The following is a 24,535-nucleotide window of genomic DNA, read 5'->3' as shown; positions in this document are numbered from 1 at the left end:
CTTGACCATGGCCTTTTTCCACTCCAGGGGGACCAATCCCTCGGAAAGAGAGCGATTGATCACCGTCTGAATGGTGGGACTGAGAACACTCCCAATAAGGTGCATGACACGGGCAGGTACAGGGTCCACCGGGCTGCCTGATTTAATAGTCCCAATCAGAGAGTTGACTTGATCCAGACTGATCTCAGGGATAGAGGACAGCGCAGAGGGGCTAGGTCCGACTGTTCCGGGCTGAAGGCTGGGAGAGGGGTCCTTAATATCAACGAGAGAGATTGATAGGGCAATATTTCGATAAATTGCATCGATCTTATTGGCAAAAAACCCAGCAGTATCCTCACACAGTTTTTGGGACAGTGTCTCTGGGCTGTCGCAAGCGACGGGCTTAGTGAATGTGCAGAGAACCTGGTACAGTAATTTGGAGTCATTACCTGCCTCAGAAAGTTGGGAGACAATGTGGGTTTTACGAGCAGCTCTAATATTACTATGATAGAGTCTCAGGGCCGAGTGGTAGCGGTCTTTATCGGTAGCACTGTGTGAGCTTCTCCAGGACTTCTCCAACTTCCTGCATGCCTTTTTTTCCGCACGCAGTAAGTCAGAGTACCATGGTTCCTGCCTGCGGTTAGACCGCTGGTTGCAGAGTCTTAAATGCTCCGTCCATCATCTCCTTTTGTATCGCTTTGTTCGCCCTAAGTGTGGCAGGGTATGCTCAGACGTGAGTCCCTTGTTCACTTGGCAACTGGATTCCAGTTAGCCTGGCTGATGAGGATTATGAATCCGAAACCGGTCCCAGGAGGCTTGTTTCCGGTCCAGGGAAGACATGGCTTGGCAGTTCGGGCTGCACTATTCCCATGAGGCACAGGGTCAGACTGATTTGTATATAGCCATGTCTGAACTGGGGTGGCTGAGTGAACTAAAGAATGGTGATGGATTAAACCCAGATCAGTTGACTGGGGGTGAGTGTTTGATTTGTTCAAATGCTCCGTCCATCATCTCCTTTTGTATCGCTTTGTTCGCCCTAAGTGTGGCAGGGTATGCTCAGACATGAGTCCCTTGTTCACTTGGCCACTGGATTCCAGATAGCCTGGCTGATGAGGATTATGAATCCGAAACCGGTCCCAGGATGCTTGTTTTCGGTCCAGGGAAGACATGGCTTGGCAGTTCGGGCTGCACTGTTCCCATGAGGCACAGGGTCAGACTGATTTGCATATAGCCATGTCTGAACTGAGGTGGCTGAGTGAACTAAAGAATGGTGATGGATTAAACCCAGATCAGTTGACTGGGGGTGAGTGTTTGATTTGTTCAAATGCTCCGTCCATCATCTCCTTTTGTATCGCTTTGTTCGCCCTAAGTGTGGCAGGGTATGCTCAGACGTGAGTCCCTTGTTCACTTGGCCACTGGATTCCAGATAGCCTGGCTGATGAGGATTATGAATCCGAAACCAGTCCCAGGATGCTTGTTTCCGGTCCAGGGATGACATGGCTTGGCAGTTCGGGCTGCACTGTTCCCATGAGGCACAGGGTCAGACTGATTTGCATATAGCCATGTCTGAACTGGGGTGGCTGAGTGAACTAAAGAATGGTGATGGATTAAACCCAGATCAGTTGACTGGGGGTGAGTGTTTGATTTGTTCAAATGGTCCGTCCATCATCTCCTTTTGTATCGCTTTGTTCGCCCTAAGTGTGGCAGGGTATGCTCAGACGTGAGTCCCTTGTTCACTTGGCCACTGGATTCCAGATAGCCTGGCTGATGAGGATTATGAATCCGAAACCGGTCCCAGGATGCTTGTTTCCGGTCCAGGGAAGACATGGCTTGGCAGTTCGGGCTGCGCTGTTCCCATGAGGCACAGGGTCAGACTGATTTGCATATAGCCATGTCTGAACTGGGGTGGCTGAGTGAACTAAAGAATGGTGATGGATTAAACCCAGATCAGGTGACTGGGGGTGAGTGTTTGATTTGTTCAAATGCTCCGTCCATCATCTCCTTTTGTATCGCTTTGTTCGCCCTAAGTGAGGCAGGGTATGCTCAGACGTGAGTCCCTTGTTCACTTGGCCACTGGATTCCAGATAGCCTGGCTGATGAGGATTATGAATCCGAAACCGGTCCCAGGATGCTTGTTTCCGGTCCAGGGAAGACATGGCTTGGCAGTTCGGGCTGCACTGTTCCCATGAGGCACAGGGTCAGACTGATTTGCATATAGCCATGTCTGAACTGGGGTGGCTGAGTGAACTAAAGAAAGGTGATGGATTAAACCCAGATCAGTTGACTGGGGGTGAGTGTTTGATTTGTGCAAATTCTCCGTCCATCATCTCCTTTTGTATCGCTTTGTTCGCCCTAAGTGTGGCAGGGTATGCTCAGACGTGAGTCCCTTGTTCACTTGGACACTGGATTCCAGATAGCCTGGCTGATGAGGATTATGAATCCGAAACCGGTCCCAGGATGCTTGTTTCCGGTCCAGGGAAGACATGGCTTGGCAGTTCGGGCTGCACTGTTCCCATGAGGCACAGGGTCAGACTGATTTGCATATAGCCATGTCTGAACTGGGGTGGCTGAGTGAACTAAAGAATGGTGATGGATTAAACCCAGATCAGTTGACTGGGGGTGAGTGTTTGATTTGTTCAAATGCTCCGTCCATCATCTCCTTTTGTATCGCTTTGTTCGCCCTAAGTGTGGCAGGGTATGCTCAGACGTGAGTCCCTTGTTCACTTGGCCACTGGATTCCAGATAGCCTGGCTGATGAGGATTATGAATCCGAAACCGGTCCCAGGATGCTTGTTTCCGGTCCAGGGAAGACATGGCTTGGCAGTTCGGGCTGCGCTGTTCCCATGAGGCACAGGGTCAGACTGATTTGCATATAGCCATGTCTGAACTGGGGTGGCTGAGTGAACTAAAGAATGGTGATGGATTAAACCCAGATCAGTTGACTGGGGGTGAGTGTTTGATTTGTTCAAATGCTCCGTCCATCATCTCCTTTTGTATCGCTTTGTTCGCCCTAAGTGTGGCAGGGTATGCTCAGACGTGAGTCCCTTGTTCACTTGGCCACTGGATTCCAGATAGCCTGGCTGATGAGGATTATGAATCCGAAACCGGTCCCAGGATGCTTGTTTCTGGTCCAGGGAAGACATGGCTTGGCAGTTCGGGCTGCACTGTTCCCATGAGGCACAGGGTCAGACTGATTTGCATATAGCCATGTCTGAACTGAGGTGGCTGAGTGAACTAAAGAATGGTGATGGATTAAACCCAGATCAGTTGACTGGGGGTGAGTGTTTGATTTGTTCAAATGCTCCGTCCATCATCTCCTTTTGTATCGCTTTGTTCGCCCTAAGTGTGGCAGGGTATGCTCAGACGTGAGTCCCTTGTTCCCTTGGCCACTGGATTCCAGATGGCCTGGCTGATGAGGATTATGAATCCGAAACCGGTCCTAGGATGTTTGTTTCCGGTCCAGGGAAGACATGGTTTGGCAGTTCGGGCTGCACTGTTCCCATGAGGCACAGGGTCAGACTGATTTGCATATAGCCATGTCTGAACTGGGGTGGCTGAGTGAACTAAAGAATGGTGATGGATTAAACCCAGATCAGTTGACTGGGGGTGAGTGTTTGATTTGTTCAAATGCTCCGTCCATCATCTCCTTTTGTATCGCTTTGTCCGCCCTAAGTGTGGCAGGGTATGCTCAGACGTGAGTCCCTTGTTCACTTGGCCACTGGATTCCAGATAGCCTGGCTGATGAGGATTATGAATCCGAAACCGGTCCTAGGATGTTTGTTTCCGGTCCAGGGAAGACATGGCTTGGCAGTTCGGGCTGCACTGTTCCCATGAGGCACAGGGTCAGACTGATTTGCATATAGCCATGTCTGAACTGGGGTGGCTGAGTGAACTAAAGAATGGTGATGGATTAAACCCAGATCAGTTGACTGGGGGTGAGTGTTTGATTTGTTCAAATGCTCCGTCCATCATCTCCTTTTGTATTGCTTTGTTTTTCAAATAAAGCAGGTAAAGCTTGTGCTAAATCCTTGCTGGAGTGCTCTACTCCCCTTTTAGTTAAGAAAGCGGCTGCCAACTCACCGGTTTTAGAAGCGCCCCGCGCTGAGCCAGCGACTGCCATTTATTCGGCTCCATCTCCATTGGTTACTGTAGATTTCAGTTTACCGCTCCGAGTGTTAGGGAGCCTCAGCTGGGCGTTGGCGCTGGTGTTTTTTGGCGGCATTGCAACTGAATGGAAGAAAACGCCCAGGAACGATTGCCCGAGCCGCCGAGGTAGGAAATGCCAAGATCGATGTACGAGCCGGGGAAATTGCCGGGGAAACTGTAGGAGGAGCAGCTGCATCGGCTGTTAATCAATCACTGAGCCCAATGCTGGAGACGCGGAGAAAATCTTAATCGGCAGCCAACAAAGATGGAGTGCCATAAATCCTGCAGTCGGTAAGAGTAACGAGTAACGAAGAAAAGAATCCAGTGCAGATGAGTTGTTTAGATTAGGCATAGAGCAGCCCGTTCTCGAGCAAAAGTCACGATAATCAATGGTTAAATTGTTACTGCGCCATTCCTTTCCTTTCTCCAAGTCGGGAGTTGAGGAGAGTGCGACTCACACCGCTAGCTTAGCGGCCGCCATCTTGTCGCATTTACCATCAACTTGAACTAAGCAACTTTAATTATCTTTTAAGCAATCTTAAGTGTAGTATTGAGGATTTTTTGTTGTTTGTGGTCTTGTGTTAAGTCTATATATAGAATACTTATTTTCATAAAACCTGAGTTGTGTCATTCTGTGGTGTTTTCACTGTATTACTGTGTATATTCACAAATGCCTAACACACTGCTTCTGAGATAAGCCTGTCTGCTCGTGCCAAGCTACCAAGGTGGTGAGCAGGGGTTATTAAGGAGTGTAATCCCCTTATCCTGACTTAGAAGTAAGGGTCCCTATTTGGACAAAGGTGAATACCATTGAAACTAGAAACCCCCAGATCTAACATCTGGCCTTTATGGAGCTGAGTATATCTGGCTATACCAATTCTGAGTGCTGGAGCCCAAAATGTATTTTTGACCCCTATATCTCTTTATGTTAGGTGTGATACAATACTTGGACACAAAAAGTGAAACAAGCCTGTCTTCAGTAAACACTGGACATCCAACCCCTTTAGTTCTACTGTAAAGTGTTTTCTGGCATGCAGGGGTGCTAATCTCAGAGATGAATGTATAATAAGGAAAGAAATCAGGTGCCTTATGTAAGCTAGTTAGGTGAGGTAATAAAGGAATGCACTATCAAGCTAAAATATAAATTGTAAGCAGTATTTCATATATGTTACCAGATTTTAGTGTACGATAAATAAAGGCTTATGTGGGCAGACAACAAAATAAATACCCACCATGAAGCCATTTCTCCCTGTCTACTGAATATATATCTGCCGGACCCACTAACATAAAGGTAAAAAAAAAAGTAAATCCCTTCCTCAGGATTAGGTAACCTCAAGGAACAAGTGTGGTGAGACCTTTTCTCTGGATCCTACGGCAGTCATTGGGTATTGGGCACTATCTGTGATGGGTACTGGTGTTTACAACTTGTCTCCCAGGGTCTCAGTTACTATTGTTCTTCAATTAAATTATCCTAGTTACTTCCTTTTTACATTTGACTCTCCTAGAGTACTGAGGGAGAGAGTTCATCGCTTTCTCCAGGGGGGTGGTAGAGGATCTGGAATGCATATACTGTATGACACAAGTGGTTACAAACAGTGAGCTCAATACCCATAATGAGCTATACTGTGTAAAAAAATAGTCTTATCGTCACATTTAGGAAAGTGTGGCATTTAAAATATGAAAAACCATAGAAAAAAGATCATGTTGCCTTCTGATGCCATAATATGCTCCAAAACCAAGTTCTAGTGATTATAAGTTGGAGAACTATAATGCAAATTGCATGGGGACCTATGAACAGTGTTAGAGAAACATTCTGGCATCTATGGCTAACTGCAGGAACTCTTAAGCCTCAAGACTTTCACATGGACACAGTTTATAAAGCACCCCCTGAGGAGGAAAGATGCCAGACAGAAAATTGCAAAGGATCATTCTAGCTGTCTACTGTCTCCTTTGTACCTTTTTTTGTTTTATCTACGTTCATTACTTTGTTCCTTTGTTCTTTCCTCCCTTCCTATTGTACCTTCTTCTCTCCTTCCCTTCCACCTTCATTCCTTTTCGCCCTTCTTTTCTTACTTCACTTCATCCTTCTTTGATTCATTCCCTCCTCCCTCCTTGTTTCTGTATTTTATTCTTTCTTTCCTTGCTTCAGGCCTTCTCTCGAACCATCATTCCTTCATTGTATTCTCAATTCATTCCTCACTTTCCTTCTTTGCTTCCTCCTTTCCATTTCTACTCTCTCCTCTTCTTCCCTACCTTTTATCTTTTCTTCCCCTTTCCTTCGTCCTTTCTTCCTTGTTCCATTCCACACTCACTTCCTTCCCTCCTTTCTTCCATTCACCTTTGCTTCCTATATTTCATTCTTCCCTGCCTCCTTTGTTCCTTCCTTTCCGCCTTCCTATTTTTCATTCCTTCTCTCTTCGTTCCATAGTTCTTCTTCCTACCACTTACTTTCCATATCTACCATATGTTTCTTTATTCCTTCCCTACAATCCTCCTTCATTTTTATCTTTTGATTTTCCTTCCTTCCATCCCTGTTTAATTTCTTCACTTTTTGTTCTCTCTCTCTGGCTTCCTTCCTCCATCCTGCCCCCAATGTTTTCTCCTCCTCTTCCCTCCCTTGCTACCTTGCTACCTTCATTGCTTCAAACTTTCTGTCTTCTCCATTTTGTTTTCCGTTTTGTTTTAGGTGTGAGGAGTGATGGTGCTACTCATGTAAACATGTTGCAGGGCTCGAAAAATTATAAAATGTTGTTAGACTTGCAGGGCTAGTAACTTTAATAATCTACTCGACCAAACTGTAATGAACTTGACCCATGAACTTGTCGCAATTTGTGTGATCCTAGGCAAATATTTTGTCTCCTGGAGTCGCCTTTTTCTTTATTATTACATAAGAGAGCACATTCAAATATGCAAGTTCACTATTTCTGCTGAACAAAAATACTCTTTATTTACTAGACTAAATGTTTACACCATGTATAACAACAATCAAGTCCATATATAGGGTACACATGATCCCTGGCTTGCCTCTCAGTTCACTAATAGCATTGTCAATGGGGCAGGAACAGTTATACATTTCCGGTTCATGTTTAAAAACTCTCTTTTCATAAATATGTTACCAAAGCATGATGTGGTAGTGCAGTCATTTACAGATACAATATTTTTCATTGAAATGGCGACAAAACGTTCCCACTAACATGTAGTTGTACTGATAATAGCGCATGAATAATGTTTGGAAATTGCGTTTCAGCAAAAATATTTAAAATTTACACATTACCAAGTAAAGTGTTCTAATTTGTTTTGATCCTACAAAAATATTTTTTTCACCACAGGATTACAAATATAGGTCTTCATAACTAGTGAAATATATTTGAAATGTATTAACAGTTCACTTAGCTATTTCAATGTTGTTGGAAAAAAATTCTGACATCTTACAGCCTTCATTTAACATGCTTTGCTCAGTTCAATTGTCATACAGTTTATTTGACATATCCTCTTACTTCAGAAAGAGAAATAAATGTAGGATGACAAACTGACTTTTGACCTCTGTCTCCTAAAGCCAGCAAATGTGACAACATAAAAAGATTTAATGGCATTTGTATTGCTCTTTCACTTTGTGAGCAATAAAGATGCCTTTAAATCTTGCTATCTTGTCACATTTGCTCTACTTCCAGAGGCAGAGGTCAAAAGTCCGTTTATCTTACTACATTTACTTTTTGTTCTGTGACTAAAGTTAGAGGGGTTTCAGCTCCCCAGAAATGGTGGGTAGTATCGCACAACAATGGGAGTGGGCAAGTGAATTTTTCAAGCCCTGTGTTGTAATCCTTACATACATAAAATAATACTTATCTAATGAGGCTTCAGATCAGCCCCTTACTGCCATTTTAGCATGCTTCATTCATTGTGATGGGTGAGCATTGAGTGGAACAATTACTCGGCTTTGTTATGTTATGTGTATTTATAAAGTGCACTATTACCCTCTAGGGTATCCTGTCAATGAGCGGGTGTGTGTGCCTCACTCAGCCTATGGCAGGTTGGTTAATTGAAAAGCCAGGTCTTCAAATTCTTTGAGAGAATGTTTCTTCCTGATGGGCTGCTTTACTATTAAGTCGCAAGAGGAGTCTCTTTTAGGCGAAAGTTTCTTAATGCCAGACCACTTACTATGCAGAGTGCTGGGCAACTCTGCCAATCCTGCTTGACATTCAGTAAGCATACAGTGTAGCTGGCAGCCTCCACACCACTGCTGGGAGGGGGGGGGGGGGGGTGGCTGCTCATTCAATATGATGTTATGATATTTCATGATGTGAAAGACAAGTTTATGTATTGTTATGTGTTCTTTATCTGTCTACCTGGTGTTTGCCAGTGTGACTATCTTTTTTATTTTACACTCTATTCACATATATGTTTATGTATCTCTAAGTTTATATGTCTGTCTATCCATTCATTCATATAAGTATCTGTCATTGTGTGTGCCACTCTACTCCCGTATCTGTCTTTTAGTTTAATTACAATTATGCCTATTAAACCATTTATTCATCTGAAGGTCATCAAGCTTATCTGTATATCTTCTGTCTGTCCTAATATATACCACCATGGAGCAATAACCCCCTCACTCTTATTTCCATGGAAGACTTGAAGGACTCTCTGTTCTGTACCATGAAAGTTATCATTGATTTTTAGCAGCACAAAGGTTGTAGTGGCAGGTCAGCACTACTTACCCAACCCACTTCTTATATCTTTTCTTGGAAACACAAACCCTATGGATCCACAGTGAAGGTTACATCTGAATTAAAAAAACACTGAATAAAATGACCACACTTATAATTTGCACTGTTTTGTTTTTCGTTTTTTTTGCAGTTTTATAAATCGCAAACTCGATCCAAAGGAATAGGAGTGCTTTATGTGAGCACCAATTATATTACACAGAGGCACATTCATTTTTTAAGTTTTTTTAGACAAAGAGATTAATGGGCTGATTACCATGGTGTAGGTGTGGTGGAGCCCGTGGACTGCCGCTCCAATGGTCCGACCGCCGAATTACGAGTGGTGGCAAGGCGGTCCTGGGGCCGCAATATGCTTGGCGGTGCCACTGTGGGGTCTAGAAACATGCCTGATGCTGGCAGCTGAAAGCAGGCACTCAGCCTGGACATCAGTGGAGGGTCGTTTTTCAGGGGGCATCTCTAAGATGCCCTCTGTGTGCATTTTTCATTAAATCCCACACTGGCATCAGTGTGGGTTTAATGTGCTGAGAAGTTTGATACCAAACTTCTCAGTTTTCAGTGTAGCCATTATGGTGCTGTGGAGTTCCTAATGACAAACTCCCATCACTTTATACTCTTAACTAGCAGCCCGTCCCGACGTTGTCCGGGTATGAAGAGTTGAGTGGGTGACAGCTCACGCTAGAGACGCTGCGCGTGTGGGAAAGTGCAGTCAGTTTCAAGGTTAGGGTGCCAGCAGGGCCGCTTAGTCGTGTCAGCCGCCGCTTGAGGCCGGCTCCAGCCCTGGTTGATGTTGGGCGCCGTGTGTAAATTCGTTTATGCAGAGAGTTGAGTGACAGCGCGCAGGAGACGCTGCAGTTATTGTCCCCGCAGGCACGCTCAGTGGCGTGTGCCCCCGCTTGAGGCCCGGCTCCAGCTGCGACCGTATTACAATGTATTACAATGCGAATTATGTGACCCTTGAAAGTTATTTCCCGGTATTATTATTTTTTTAGGACCCACATGGCGTGAAGGCAGGAACGTAACGGCAATTTAGTAAAGCACCGACGGCATTCGGCCCAAGTCTGTTTGACACGAACCCAGCACAAGGCACACACTGCATTCGGCCCCAGTATGTGTGACACGCCCCCAGCACAACGTGCAGGCCCACAAGTGAGTAGAGCGAACTGTTGCTTACCACGCCTCCAGCTGAACGCAGACGCCCATTGAAAGCATACACCCAGGTGTGCGATTGGCATCATAATATAGGAATATGGCACGATTGTTGGCGGCCGATTGCCGCGCCCATTGGTCACGGCCCTTGCTCCCGTGCAATTCCGCAATTGCCGTGTCCACTGTCGTTTGTCTCGGCCCTTGCTTCCGTGCAATTGCACAATTGACGCGCCTCCAGCTGAACTCAGACGCCCATTGAACGCTCTTCCTTCCATGCATTTCTGTGCCCATTGGCCACGCCCCTTGCTCCCGTGCAATTCTGCAATTGCCGCGGCTATTGTAGTTTGTCTTGCCCCTTGCTCCAATGCAATTGCGCAATTGTCGCGCCCATTGTCGTTTGTCACGCCCCAGCACACGCCCCCAGCCTTTGTCACGTCCCCAGCACACCCCCCAGCACAACGCACGCGTTTAAGAAACGCTTTTATTTTGTCGTCATGCCGCGCCCCACCCACGCACACGCACACTCCCACAAGGGACTACTTTGCTGACAAGGTTTTTTTACCTTTCAAATGTATATGGTGGCCATCTGTATAGCCTATGTCCTTCTGCTGCAACTGCCCTTTGCAATGCTGTATCGGGTATTGTGATTGGTGCTGTGGTTACTGAGATTACCCGCCTCAAAGTTAGGGCTCTCTCTTTATAATATTAGTATGGATGGCAGCACTGCACTTGCAATGTCTAAGCATGGACTTAAACACTGTAGGGGTGCACGGCTCATGCACCTGTACCCTCAACACTGGTATAGTGCACCCAGCTAGAGGGGTGACTAATCTATGCCAGGGCAGTGGGTTGTAGGCATGGCACACAGGGATGTGTGCCATGTTGACTCTTCACTTTGTTCTGCACCAAGACACGCAGCTTGCAAAGGCAGTGCGTGAGTGTAAAGGTACAGGACCTTTAAGCACAGTAAGTGCTGCAGCCCTTAGAGGTCTTACCTGGTCACAGTGGTCTGGGTACATGTGGTACCATTTACCAGGGGCTGCCCTGTGGCCAGAGATGACAATTGGGTTTTGGTTTCAATGATGTTTTAGGGGAAGAACAAAGGCCCTGGGTACCTGATTGGCAGGAGCCCAGGGCACACTCAGTCCAAGTACATCAGCAGTTCAGCAAAAAGTGGGGGCAACCATGCAGAAAGAGGGCACTTTCTCACAGATGGCTACTCCACAAGAACATTATGTTCAGTTATGCTCTCCATTGAGAAATAAAAAGTCAGCAAATTCAACTGTTATGCCATGCTTATTTGAAGAGCGCAATATCACCTGTGAGGGTATCCTGCCGCTGCGCAGGTGTGAGTCTAGCCAAAACTATGGCCTAGTGCGACTATATGAAAAGCCAGGTCTTCAGCTTCTAGTGGAATTCAACAAGTGAGGAGGAGAATCTTCTGTGTGGGGGCAGGTCGTTCCATACTTTAGGAGCAATGTAAGAAGGCTTGACCACCAGATCTGGTTTTCCGTATGTGTGGGATGTGTCTGGAGGAGCAGAGGTATCTGGAAGGTTTGTGAAAGCAGATGCAATTGTTGAGGTATGCCGGGCCAGTGTTATGTAATGGCTTGAAAGTGTGGGTGAAGGCTTTGTGTATGGTAAGCCAGTGGAGTTCCTTCATGTGTGGCAAACATCGTAAGCATACACACATATGTAATTGTATGATATGTACAATGAGATAGATGAACATTCATAAATATACTTCCAATCAGCAGTGTGAACGTGCTGGTGTATATTTGCAGATTTATTTGTGACTCAGAGCTCACCAACAGCCTAATTTTTGCATGTAGTGCTGGATGTAGAGCAAGCCAAATTATCGATACCTGTTAAAAATATTTTAAGGGCAACACAAATGGGTCACATTGCAACCAATTTGCACCCTTACACCCCTGGAAATAACTATTAAAACATGCTGTTCAGTGCTGCTTGAAGTAGGTTTCATAATTGTGCCTTTATCTGATATCCTAAACTTTCAGCATTATAGTTGATTTAGGGGCCATATATAGGTAAAACCTTTTTTTGCGATTCTCAAATTGCGATTTTTAGGTAATCGCAATTAGAGAATCGCAAAACACAATGTAAGTAGGATTTGCAAAATATTTTGCGAATCCTACATATTCCTTATTTGCAAATCGCAAATTGAGAATCGCAAATAAGGTATATCTTTCCATTCATCCTATGGGCTAGAAGGTCTATAGGAATGAATAAGAAGACATTCTCAATTTGCGATTCCCAATTAGAGATTCGGCAATTGAGAATACAATTTCAAGGTTGCAAGGGTGTCAATAGGACACCCTGTTGCACCCCTGAAATAATAATAAATTATTGGGTAGATGCACAGCTATAGTTATGGCAGTGTTTGTTTGAGGCTAAATATTTTTTGGTGGTGCTCCTAGAGGTGACGACGAGGGTCCAACGTCGTCTCGTGAAATGTATAGATGTGAGGTCGGACAGTGTCCAATCTCATCCCTTTAAGGCACACACTTGCTTGTCTTTCCCATAAGGGAAAAAATTCTTCGACACACTTCAGTATAAGTTGAATATATAGTTCATTTAATGCGCTTATTTATCTTTCATTTTTTCAAACTTCATAACATTTTCCATATGGATAATACTCCAATGTATTTCAGGCAATGTCATTGTATGATATCCAATGCATTTCGGGCATTTCTCTTATGCCCTTCATCAGGGAATCGACCCTAAAAAATGAAATGTAATACTGTTTTATCATTTAGAAAAGTAAAAAGAAAAAACATGATCATGCATAAACATCAAATGTAACATGGTATGTATATATCATATACATAATCTTGCAGGTATCATGGCACTATTCTGTGGCTAATAGTTGTATTTCATTTACACATAAAGTGTACATTGATATGGGTGGTTTTAAGTTATTGGCAAAGGTATGCGAACGGGCTGAACTGGAAGAGTTAAAAAACAGCAGTTCACTTACAAGCCTTTCCTTTGACGGTTGCGGTGATATCTGTGGGGGAATGTGAAAATGCGCGGTTAGCGTGTTACCAAGCGTTAGACGCAAAAGTGTTTGCAGGGGGCCGACAGCCCTACCCCTGTTGTAAACTAACCTGGTAAGTTGAGGATACACCTTCAGAATGGAATCGTCAGTGGCGCGAAAACCGGCGAACGTCGGTGGTGTTTGCTATGTGGAGGAACCTCCGATCACGTGACCATAGACGTGATAAAAAGACTATGGGGTGTTTCCGGACAGTGTAACTGACGGAAAAATATTTAAAACGGGATACAAGGCTAGAAAAGAAGTATTGTGTGAATTAAGAGTAATAGAAAAGTTAAACTAATGATCAAAAACGAAAAACGAAAAACGAATGGAAATATTAAAATAAACGAAATGCTGGTAAGATTCGAACCTGCATGGGGTCGTGATGATAATAACGGTGCTCTGTGAGTAGAGCTAAAGTGAACGCGAGTTAGAATGTGTGTGAAATAGTGTCTAATGGTGGGTGAGTCTCGCACATTCTGAACACAGTACAGTCATAAAGTTAATATTTACAAGTAACATGCCAGTTCAATTCTGTCATTTAAACCTGCCGGTTTCTGGGTAGACAGTCTGTAAATCCAAAGGTTCTCTCTTTTCAGGAGGTGTTTGGTGTTATCTCTCCCTTCTGTTTTTTGGGCTGTCTCCAGTACAATGAACTTAATTTGAGAAATGTTGTGGTTTGCTTCAATAAAGTGCGCTGATAATCCTGACTTGGTGTTTTTCAATCTTATGTTCGACTTGTGTTCGGTTAGTCGCACTTTTATTCGTCGTTCTGTTTTCCCAACGTACATTTTGCCACATGGGCATCTTATGCCATAGATCAAGTTACTGGTATCGCACGTTGCATTTACCTTCAGTTTTATTGAATGGCCTTTCATGGGGTGATTGATTGTGTTTCCTCGTATTATGCTGTTGCAGTTACCGCAATTCAGGCAAGGTTTGGTTCCACTGTATGTGATAGTTTCAGGAGTCCTGTTTTGCAAGAGTTCACCGATGTTCCTAGCTCTGGTAAATGCAAAAAGTGGTGGATCTTTGAACGTTTGTTTGAAATCAGGTTCCAAATTTAGTATGGACCAGTGTTTCAAGATCACTTGTTTGAATTTTTTACTTGCTGTAGAGAACTTGGAAACTGCCACAATACGGTTTTGTGAAGATTTGTTTTTGGGTGTTAGCAGTGTTGTTCTGTCCATTTCTGCAATCCTGGTTGCTGTATTTTCCATTAATGTTAGAGGGTACCCTCTATTGATGAATTTCTTGGTAGTTTCTTTGAGTCTGATCTTGAGAGTATGTTCCTCTGAGGTGATTCTTTTGACTCTGGCCAACTGTGAGAAAGGTAAATTTCTTATCAGATTTGGTTCGTGAAAACTTGAATATGCTAGCATGTTGTTTCTGTCTGTTGGTTTGACATGAAGATCTGTAAGGAATCCCTGTGGGGTTACTGTGACTTTAACGTCCCAAAAATTCACTGTGGTGTTTGACATATCCCAAGTAAGTTGGATTTGTGGGTCTGTGTTGTTAAACTCAGTCAGTTGAGTTAATAATTTTTGCTCTGTGTTTGTCCAGATGATGAATAAATCATCTATATATCTGATGATCATTTTCAGGTTGTCCGTCCATTCATTTTTTGTCAAGATGTGTTGATTTTCATACCATTGCATGAAAATATTGGCATACGCGGGTGCCGCAGAATTGCCCATTGCCATCCCGGTCAGTTGTTGATACCATGAATCATTAACTTTAAAGTAACTTTGATACAGGGTAAAGTACATCAGTTCCATTAAAAAGGTCTGAAAGTCCTGGTCCAATTCGGTATTCATGAGTGCTGCTTCCATAGATTCGATCCCCATGTTATGGGGTATGCTGGTGTAAAGACTCCGTACGTCTGCTGTGCAGAGTATAATGTGTTCTTGTGGGTCCACATGTACTTGTTGTAATTTCAACAGGAAGTGAGTGGTATCCTTTACATAGGTCTGCATAGCTTGTACTGTTGGTTGTAAGTATTTGTCCAGTAGTTGGCCGATTGGTTCATGGAGGCTCCCACATGTTGATACTATGGGTCTCATTGGTGGATCCATTGCATTTTTGTGTATTTTTGGTACCATCCGTAAGGTTGGACTCTTAGGGTTGAGAGTCTTAAGGAAATTTCTTGTCCTATCTGTGATAGTTCCTTGTTCGTGAGCCCTTTCAATGATTTGCCATAGTGTTTTAGAATATTCATGTGTCGGATTATGATCCAATTTGCAGTATGTATTTGTGTCGTTAATGTGTTCCATCACTCTGTTGTCATACATGGTTTTATTCATAATTACAATTGCCCCTCCTTTGTCTGCTTTGGTGAATATGATTTTTTCATTGGATGCAAGTTTCTGTAAGGTATCCAAGTCTTTTTGTGTGGTATTTCTGTGCTTGGGTTTGGTGTATTTGAACTTGCTTAGATCTTGTTTGACTAAGTTCTCAAATAAGTCTAATGTTTTATGGCTTATGGGTGCTTGAAAGGTGCTTGATGGTCTTAACCCTAACAGTTGGTCCTTCTCTTGTGGTAGCTGTTCCGGTACGATATTGTCAAAAAAATGCCTGAGTCTTAATTTGCGCATTAATTTGAAAAAACTAACTTCCAATTCCAGGTGGTCTCTGGTGGTCGTTGGTACGAAAGATGTTCCTTTTTGAAGTAATCCCAATTCGTATGTGTTAAGATGTTGGTCACTGATGTTGATCACTAGTTGTTCTATGTCTGATTCTTTTTGGGTCTCTTCTCTTTCTCCTTGTCTTTGAGTGTACCTGTGGTGCTCCGGGTGTTCGGTGGGTCTCTTTCCTTTTCCTTTTCTTTTGGTTCTCCTGGGTCTCCTTTTTGAGCTTGGCCCTGTTCTAAAAAAGGATTGGTGTCCATTGTTGCACTCGTGGTGGGACGTTCGGCTGTGTCCTTATCTTGTGGTTGTTGTTGGGTGGGTTGTGCCCTTCGTGATTTTTGGCTGGTGTCACTGCCGGTAGATGAAGTGTCGGTGTTCGATTGGTAAGGACGGTTCCTTCTTTTCTGGGCGTAAATGTCTGCCCATGTGTAGACTTCGCCGAGTCTGTAATCCAGTGTGTCCCTCTTAAATTTGCCAATTTTACGTTCATTGATCTCTCTAGAATGACGATCTATTTGGATTTTTATGTCATCCAAGGTTGTTTGCAGTTCCTCTTCACTCAGCATTTTTGACAGTTCTGTTGATACTTCTTGGATTTCTTGACTCAAATCCTCTAATATCGTCGACAATTCTTGTATTATAAGTAGAATCAAGTCTAGTGAGCATTTATTTAGGATTTCGTACCAACGTTCCTGAAATTTCTTTGAATGCTTGCAGAGGGATGGTTTCAGTGCAATTCTGAGGCCACGTGGTATTCGTTGGTTACGGTGGTACTTTATGAGTGTGCTGGCATGTAATTGTTGGTTAGTTTTCCTTTTTGAAAGGTACAGTAACTGTCTGACATTTTGCTCTTTTGACCGGGCTGTGGTGTCCTGTGCGAGTTCCTCCCTGATGAGAGAGTAAATTTGATCGACATCTTTTGCTTGAAAAGCGAAGGTAGAGGCTCTGGCCTCAGTACTTTTGGATATGTCTTCATAGTTGCTCATTTTGTGACCGTTTGTTAGGCTAGTCGATGCGTGCTATCTGTCCCCGGGGACACCGAACTTTTGGAACAATAATAAATTATTGGGTAGATGCACAGCTATAGTTATGGCAGTGTTTGTTTGAGGCTAAATATTTTTTGGTGGTGCTCCTAGAGGTGACGACGAGGGTCCAACGTCGTCTCGTGAAATGTATAGATGTGAGGTCGGACAGTGTCCAATCTCATCCCTTTAAGGCACACACTTGCTTGTCTTTCCCATAAGGGAAAAAATTCTTCGACACACTTCAGTATAAGTTGAATATATAGTTCATTTAATGCGCTTATTTATCTTTCATTTTTTCAAACTTCATAACATTTTCCATATGGATAATACTCCAATGTATTTCAGGCAATGTCATTGTATGATATCCAATGCATTTCGGGCATTTCTCTCATGCCCTTCATCAGGGAATCAACACTAAAAAATGAAATGTAATACTGTTTTATCATTTAGAAAAGTAAAAAGAAAAAACATGATCATGCATAAACATCAAATGTAACATGGTATGTATATATCATATACATAATCTTGCAGGTATCATGGCACTATTCTGTGGCTAATAGTTGTATTTCATTTACACATAAAGTGTACATTGATATGGGTGGTTTTAAGTTATTGGCAAAGGTATGCGAACGGGCTGAACTGGAAGAGTTAAAAAACAGCAGTTCACTTAAAACACCCCTGAAATAAGCATGTGTGCACTTGTGGCGCACATACATGCCCTAAGGGCATGTATGTTTCGTCACATGGCACTTTGAAAAATGCATAAAAGTGCATTTTTCACCAACCTGAAGTTGGTGGTAATTTGCGATTCTTTAAGCCAAAATCGCACAACTTGGGTGCTTCCTAGATTGCATTTAAGGAATCGCAAATTGGGATTCCTTAAATGCATTTGCAAAATAAGGAATTGCAAATTTTGCGATTCCTTATTTTGCGAGTGGGTTTTTGTGTGCTACAATGCACACTGCCTAAATTGCGAGCGCAAACGCTGAAATTCTGCAAATTTCAGCTTTTGCGATCGCAATTTGGCTTCCTACATATGGCCCTTAGAGTTTGTCTCTCCCCCACCCCATGTCTTAAAACGTCCATGCTGTCGTAACATGCTGCCAAATGCAGGGTTTGCCGAATACCAAGGCGGACTAGTCTTGATTGCACCTTATGCTTCTTCCTTCCTCCACCATTCACTTCCTGTCTCCTTAACTTACTCTTGCAGGGTTTTCATCCCTGCTTTCTCCCTTTGCCACTGTTTTCCTATCTTTCACCTCTTCGTTCTTTCCTCATTTTCTGCCTTTCTTTCTACTCCTTCAGCATCAAATTGAATTAATTGAAAGTAAGATGTGGTTGGACATCATTTGTGGCTAGTTTGGGGTCATAGCTGCGACCTCTAACTTGCTCCCTGCTACACCTGGCACTTCCTTTGTGACCCCTGGCCTTAGAGGAGGCAAATGTTTTGCAAAGGAAGTGCCTGGGGTAGCAGGGAGCAAGTTAGAGGTGGCAGGTGCGTCTATTCTTGAGTGCCAGTGCCCACCACAGGCATCCACCGGCGCAAATGGAGCGCATAAATCTCCCTCCAGGGAATTCCCACTTGTTCTTGTAGCTGAGGTCACTGCCAATCCATATCACCTACAATATTGTGTTGCACTGGCAGAGGGCCTATAGCTCTTCTTCAGGGCGCTTAGTGTCTTGCTGAACATTTTTCCTATTAACACAGAATTCTAAGGGGCAGCAATACTTCCCTAAAAACAATTTCTGAAAGTATCAATGATATTTTATTACTTGAATAATAACGCAATAGAGTAATCGGATGTAATTGCTCTAAGACATTTATATAACCCTAGAAGAATGCTACCTCCTATAGTATCTATAGGTTACTTCTTACACACACTTAAGTGCATTCACAAGACAACTTAATGCTTGAGGTGACATTGTTAGATTTTTTTTCCTACTGATTGTGAACGTTGTACATCCACCCGGAACCTTCAAGAGTGGGAAAAAAAGAAAAATCCAATGTTCTCGTTTTTAATGGGATTCTCACGTCTAGAGTCAGCGGGAGACAATTTATATATTCAAGTATTACCGTGACGGGGACTTTGGCTGCTCTTTTTCTCACATCTGGGACTTCAATCACTCTAAGCCCTGTTTCTTTATGCTCTTTGAACCTTAAGATTTAACTTTGGGCAAATCTTCGGAACTCCCTGTCCTGAAGGACACTTTAAAATGTGTATTTTAGAGAACTTCATATAATATGCTTATAAACGCGGTCATGCTATCGATCTGTCGCTTGCCCTCAAACCTCCTGCTTTTGAAAAATATTTGTTCTTCCTTTCAGCATTTGTAATGTAGCTCCCCAGTCCATACACACCTGTTTAAGAAGTGAAACAAAGCAAACAGTAATGTGGATTTTGAGAAAAAAGAATGAAAATATTCTGCTGCGACCTGGTGAACTCATCAGCAAAAATAAAATATACTTTTTGAGTCTTCTAGATCCATCAAGTTCATGTTTCCATGTAATATGCAGTGTTTGCAGTACTTGAAATAATTGCACCGTCATTCTTTGCTTGCAGGTGTTTGAAGCGTCCTATTTCAGGGTTTAATTAATTGTTTTTCTCTCTTGGTATTGTAAGGAGATCCAGGTGTCTACTTCTTCTTTCTGTAAAGCGCACCGATAACTGACGTAGGTGCAGTTGCGCTACATAGACATATATGCAAAACAAATCTGGCTATGTGGATAGGGTGTGATGCTCTCATCTGCTTTGGCTATTTTACCATGTCCCACTGGGCTCAAATTGGGCCCCTCCAGGACCCAACCAAAAATCCTAAAGTCCAGCTCATTTGAATATATTGCATCTATGTGCAACCAAATGTGCTGGTGGCCCCTCTTACTCATTCCCACCAGTGGTCAATCCCTGCTGGACGCCTAGTGAAACGATGACAGTCCCAAAGGGATAAACTTATAAATGCCCACCACATGCTGACCAACAACTTCCATAAACTTGAGGAATGTTTATGTGTTTCCAAGAGAGCTTTGGGGTCAAACTTCAGGTCTCATATGGAAGGAATGGCAGAACATATGCCTCGTTATTTCCCTCCCATAAAAGGAAATGCGACACAATAGGCCGAACACCTTATAAAAACTCAGAAAGTGACACGCAATAAGCACACATGCAGTATGTAGAGTCCCGCACTTGGGTGTTCCTCGCATGGGTGCGCACAACACAGGCCCCTGGCACAGCTCCAAGTTGTATGAATCCTCTCAACCCCACATTCACTTGGCAGTAGTCCGGAGGCCCAACAGAGGAGAAGGAAGAGAAACCACCACACGCATCTTGAGGCGAGAGGCATGTGAGGCATGTGCCTGGAGGTGGCGGCTGCGCCAGTGCTTGCTTCTCTTGCATGTCTGCACGATGCAGTCGAAGTCCAGAAGGTGGGCATGCCCAGCCATCTCCAGAGGATCAGTGGGTCTGCCTCAACTCTGGGCCCTGGGGCACTATGCCGCCTGCACCATTGATAGCTACCCCAGGCAATCCCAGAGAACTAGTGGGAAATTCTTACTTGAGCATGGAGAAAGCCTAGCCCAATCAATATATACCATGAATTAATTAATGTTTCCCCCAGAAAAATCGATATATAACTTGAATTCACGAATATACAACCAGATCGCGTATTGTTACAGGCAGGGCAGTTCAGGGCAGTACCTTAAACGTGTTTTAATGTTTTAGAAAGTTCAACATCATTTCCAAAAAAACAAAGAAACACATAAAACCATTAACAAGATGTAGCTTTTACAGGAAACTGGGCCAAATCGGTGTGTTATTGGCGTGATATTCCACGATATGGGAGTAGGTCACCAAGAGGCTTAAGGTAGAGGTTGAAGTGAGTCAGGCTAAATCAATCATCGTGGGACATCTTGCAGTGTAGGCACTGGGCTGGAGTGCGACTATCTATTTTATCTGCTGATCAAGTTCTTGTGTGAAAGAAAGTGAGCAAGGTTAGTAGTGTTCTCCCCACCTGTTGCCTTGCAGTATCAGAACTTTGTGGTTGATCATGTTAAAGGTGGCTGATAAGGTAAGGAGTGTCAGTAGGGAGAGGCAACAGCATATATGATACTTGGAACTTTCACTTCCTTTAACCATCGCAGTCTTGGTGCCTCAGCCTTCTACAACAACAAATGGAAGATCATCAAGAATTAACTATTTAAGTGGTTACATAATTCTCCAGAGGCTTTTGTAAGGAAAGCCTGAGACTGGTGAGAAGTTTTTGAGGTCTTCAGGGACTGTGGAGGTTTTTGTTTTAATAATGAATTCACCGGTCCAGAGTTAAGCAAACAGGCATGGCCGACTGGCCACTCAGACACTCAGTGTGAGGGCGCCTGCAAGAACAAGGAGAACAGTGACACAGATGAGATGGGTGAAAGGTAAGGAGGTCTGTGGCAGATGGGACACCGTAGGAAGGCTCAGAACTTCAAGAGCACCGAGAAGTTGAGTCCCCAGTGACTGGGATAAGGAACATCCAACCAGGAGGAGGGTTAAGCACTTCTGTGACAGTTGAAGTAAGGGCAGAGGGAGGAGACAGCCCCCTTGCAACTTTCAGTGGTTCCATGGTTCCTGCTGCCACTAGTATTTGTTGCCGGCTTGACGTCCTTGCACGTTGTTTTATCTGCCTCCCTGCTTCTTATTTCCTTGGTGTTCTGTCATGTTTCCTGTCCTGGTTTCATCTTGCTTCCACACAAACTGAGTCTTGTTCTTAGTGGTGAGATGTGTTGTGTTATTTTGATGTTCCCTGGTCCCAAGTGATAATACTGGGCCGAGACTCATCGACTGCAATAGCTGTGGAGTATCAGGTGAAACCGCTTGATGGCAAAACCTTAATTACTCTGAGGCTCTTTACTCCATTGTACACGATTCATCTTTATTCAGTGTTGTTTATGTGTATCGCAGTACACATCCTGGCAACCACCTTTTATACTGCTACTGCTCTTGCCTCCCAGTCACCACATCTTAGGTCCCAGAGGCTGTTGACAACACACCTTTCCAAGACTGAAGAAAGGAATCAGACAGTACTGAAACACTGAGGGCGGAGCAACGTTTAGTGAACAAGCTCCGCACCAACATCAGACGTGCCCCCTCCCTGATCACCTTCAGGAGGGCTCTGAAGACCTGGCTCTTTGACTGAAACTGAACTGCTGAGACCCTTTCCGCAGCATCTTGAGACCCTCATGGGTGAGTAGAGCGCTTATAATTCCCCTGATTGATTGATTGATTGAGTGTTTTCAATTTCCTACTATTCACATTCCATTTTCCCCTGGGGGAATTATACAAACCATTTGTGAAAAACCTCGTTAGCATGAATCCCACAGAGTGGAAGATTAGCATTTGGGTGACTGCCTCAAAGCACACACATAACCTAAGAGCCCTGATGCCTTGTAATCCCCTGGTGGGCTTCAAGCACGAATGGCCCTTGGCGGCTGCCACTTTCCCTCTCTAGCTCTTTGCTTCTTTAAACAGGCCAGGCTAGCCATGTGTTGCTGGGCTTTCATCACCAGTTGCATTGTCAGACAGTTAAGAAGATGCAGTGGGTGGCATAATCACAGCAGTGCTATCAGACTCCTTTTGGCACCTGCACTATTTGGCCCCACATCTAACCCCCATGGTGAGGGCTGCTGACAGCCAGCAAAGGCAGTGACAGAGTATGGAGTGGGGGTTAGGTGTCAGCGCTATCCTCTGGAACCCTTGCATATCCCTAGTGCCACCTAAATAATTTTTCTGTAGCTGTTCTCCCTAGGAAAAAAATATAAATATATATATTTTTTTTAAATAGGAGGTTGCACCATTGCCACTGGGCTTGGCCCATGCTCACACTTAGGGGCCTATTATAAGGTTGGAGTTTCCAACTGAATCTGTTTCGGAATCGTTTCTGACAGAATCGGGTTCTGCCCAACATATTTTATATATATATATATATATATATATATATATATATATATATATTCTCCACAAGTGCCTCTGAACACCAAGACGCCACTCCGTGTAAGATGTTCACAAAACCTTTTATTCCATGCAGCTGCACAAAAATGCTGGAATTAATATGATCCCCGACGCGTTTCAAAGCGACATGCTTTTTCTTCACAGGGCAGGCTGCAACTGACGAAAACACCACAACCGTCACTTTCCATTTTTGTATGCTCCCTCCAGTGGGGCATACTGGTAGTTGCAGTTCAAAATTCCCCTCCAGTGGGGTCCGTCACGGTGCAGTCGATAAATCCTGCTTCATACTTTGCCAAAAGTTCTTCCAGCCCTCCGGTGGGCCCCAGACATCAAGGGGCAGCTGCCCATTAAGAGGATCTCACTCGCTGCTGTTTAGAACGGCGAGTTCGCCGTCAAGCAGACCCTTTTGCTTTTTAGTAAGGGCGGAGCATCTCCTGCGGCTGAGGCCGCCGCATATTTATTCTCCACAAGTGCCTCTGAAGACCAAGACGCCACTCCATGTAAGATGTTCACAAAACCTTTTATTCCATGCAGCTACACAAAAATGCTGGAATTAATATGATCCCCGACGCGTTTCAAAGCGACATGCTTCTTCTTCAAAGGGCAGGCTGCAACTGGCAGCCTAGTCCAGGTAGGACAGCAAACGAAATCGCAGTGAAGAGTGTGCCCGGGGATAGCGTTACCATTGCATTATACGCTAGATCACCGTTCCTTAGGCGCAGTGCTGTAACAACACCATTGAGAGCAATAAAATGTCCGCGGATGTGTTGAGGCACAGGGAGGAAGCGGCCGAGTCGGTATTTGTTGACTCCCCGGCTGGGGAAGGAACTGCTTCCAGACATGTTGACAAGGGCAATGGCAACCCCACTATTAGAGAGACATTCGGTAAATTGGAGAGGCTCATGAAAAAGGAACAAGCAAAATGGTGGGAGAACAAGTCCTTATCCCGCTATTTACAAGTAGGGCGAGACCCTAGAGTGCTCCGCATTACTCTTGCACCAAGCTACGACAGCCCAGATTCAGCGATGTTGGCGGAATGGGCTGTGGTGAACTTAGAATCTTCGGCTAAATTAATGGGCATCCTAGTAAAATATGCAGAAAGCGATAGGATGAAATTGCAACTGGAAATAGAGAGTGCGGAGACCGAATTGGGCAAAATGGAAAATAATGAAAATACCAAAAAAATGAGAGAAGAAATGATGACCAGGTTCCCTAAAGAAGAAGATATTATAAAGAAAAGAAAAGCTTTCAAATTTGAGCGTGACCGGTTGGATTATTTAAAAGGACAGATCTTTACATTCTCCCGCAGATATGATAATATAAAAGCGCGGGTGGGGAAATCTGTGCAGAAAACACGAGATGGAACAAGGGCGTCAGTGTCATCCACAGACCTGAGCTCAGCAGCGGAGAGTGATATAGAAGGGGACCCCGCGAAAACACAGCGGGCGGGGTTTATCAAGCTATCCCTGGCGCAAGAGGTGAGCTGCCTCTGCGAAAATCACCGGGACACTCTCAGGCCCAGGGTACAGGCGGGCCCCAAACAAAACAACAAAGGGCCAATTGCAAGCGGCTCCAGCGACGGAAGTGCCACAAAAGAAAAAAACGAGTGGAGAAAAGAAAGGCAACCGGGGCAAGTGGAACAGGTTTCAAAATCGAGTGCAGTCACCAGCACCAACTCAATAATCAACGTAACTAACGTTAAGCTGACACGGAAAGAAGAGGCAAGTTTAGGGCTGGGACCGTCATTTTGTCCACCGTGTGATTTTAATTATGCAAACACTCGAATGGATGCATTCAGGTTCGTAAGGAAATTAAAGTTGAGCAAATTCCACCGCTTACAACCGTACAAAAA

This window comes from Lissotriton helveticus, chromosome 11, assembly GCF_964261635.1.
Source record: "Lissotriton helveticus chromosome 11, aLisHel1.1, whole genome shotgun sequence".
NCBI classification, from domain to species: Eukaryota; Metazoa; Chordata; class Amphibia; order Caudata; family Salamandridae; genus Lissotriton; species Lissotriton helveticus.
Note: the sequence above shows the minus strand (reverse complement) of the source record.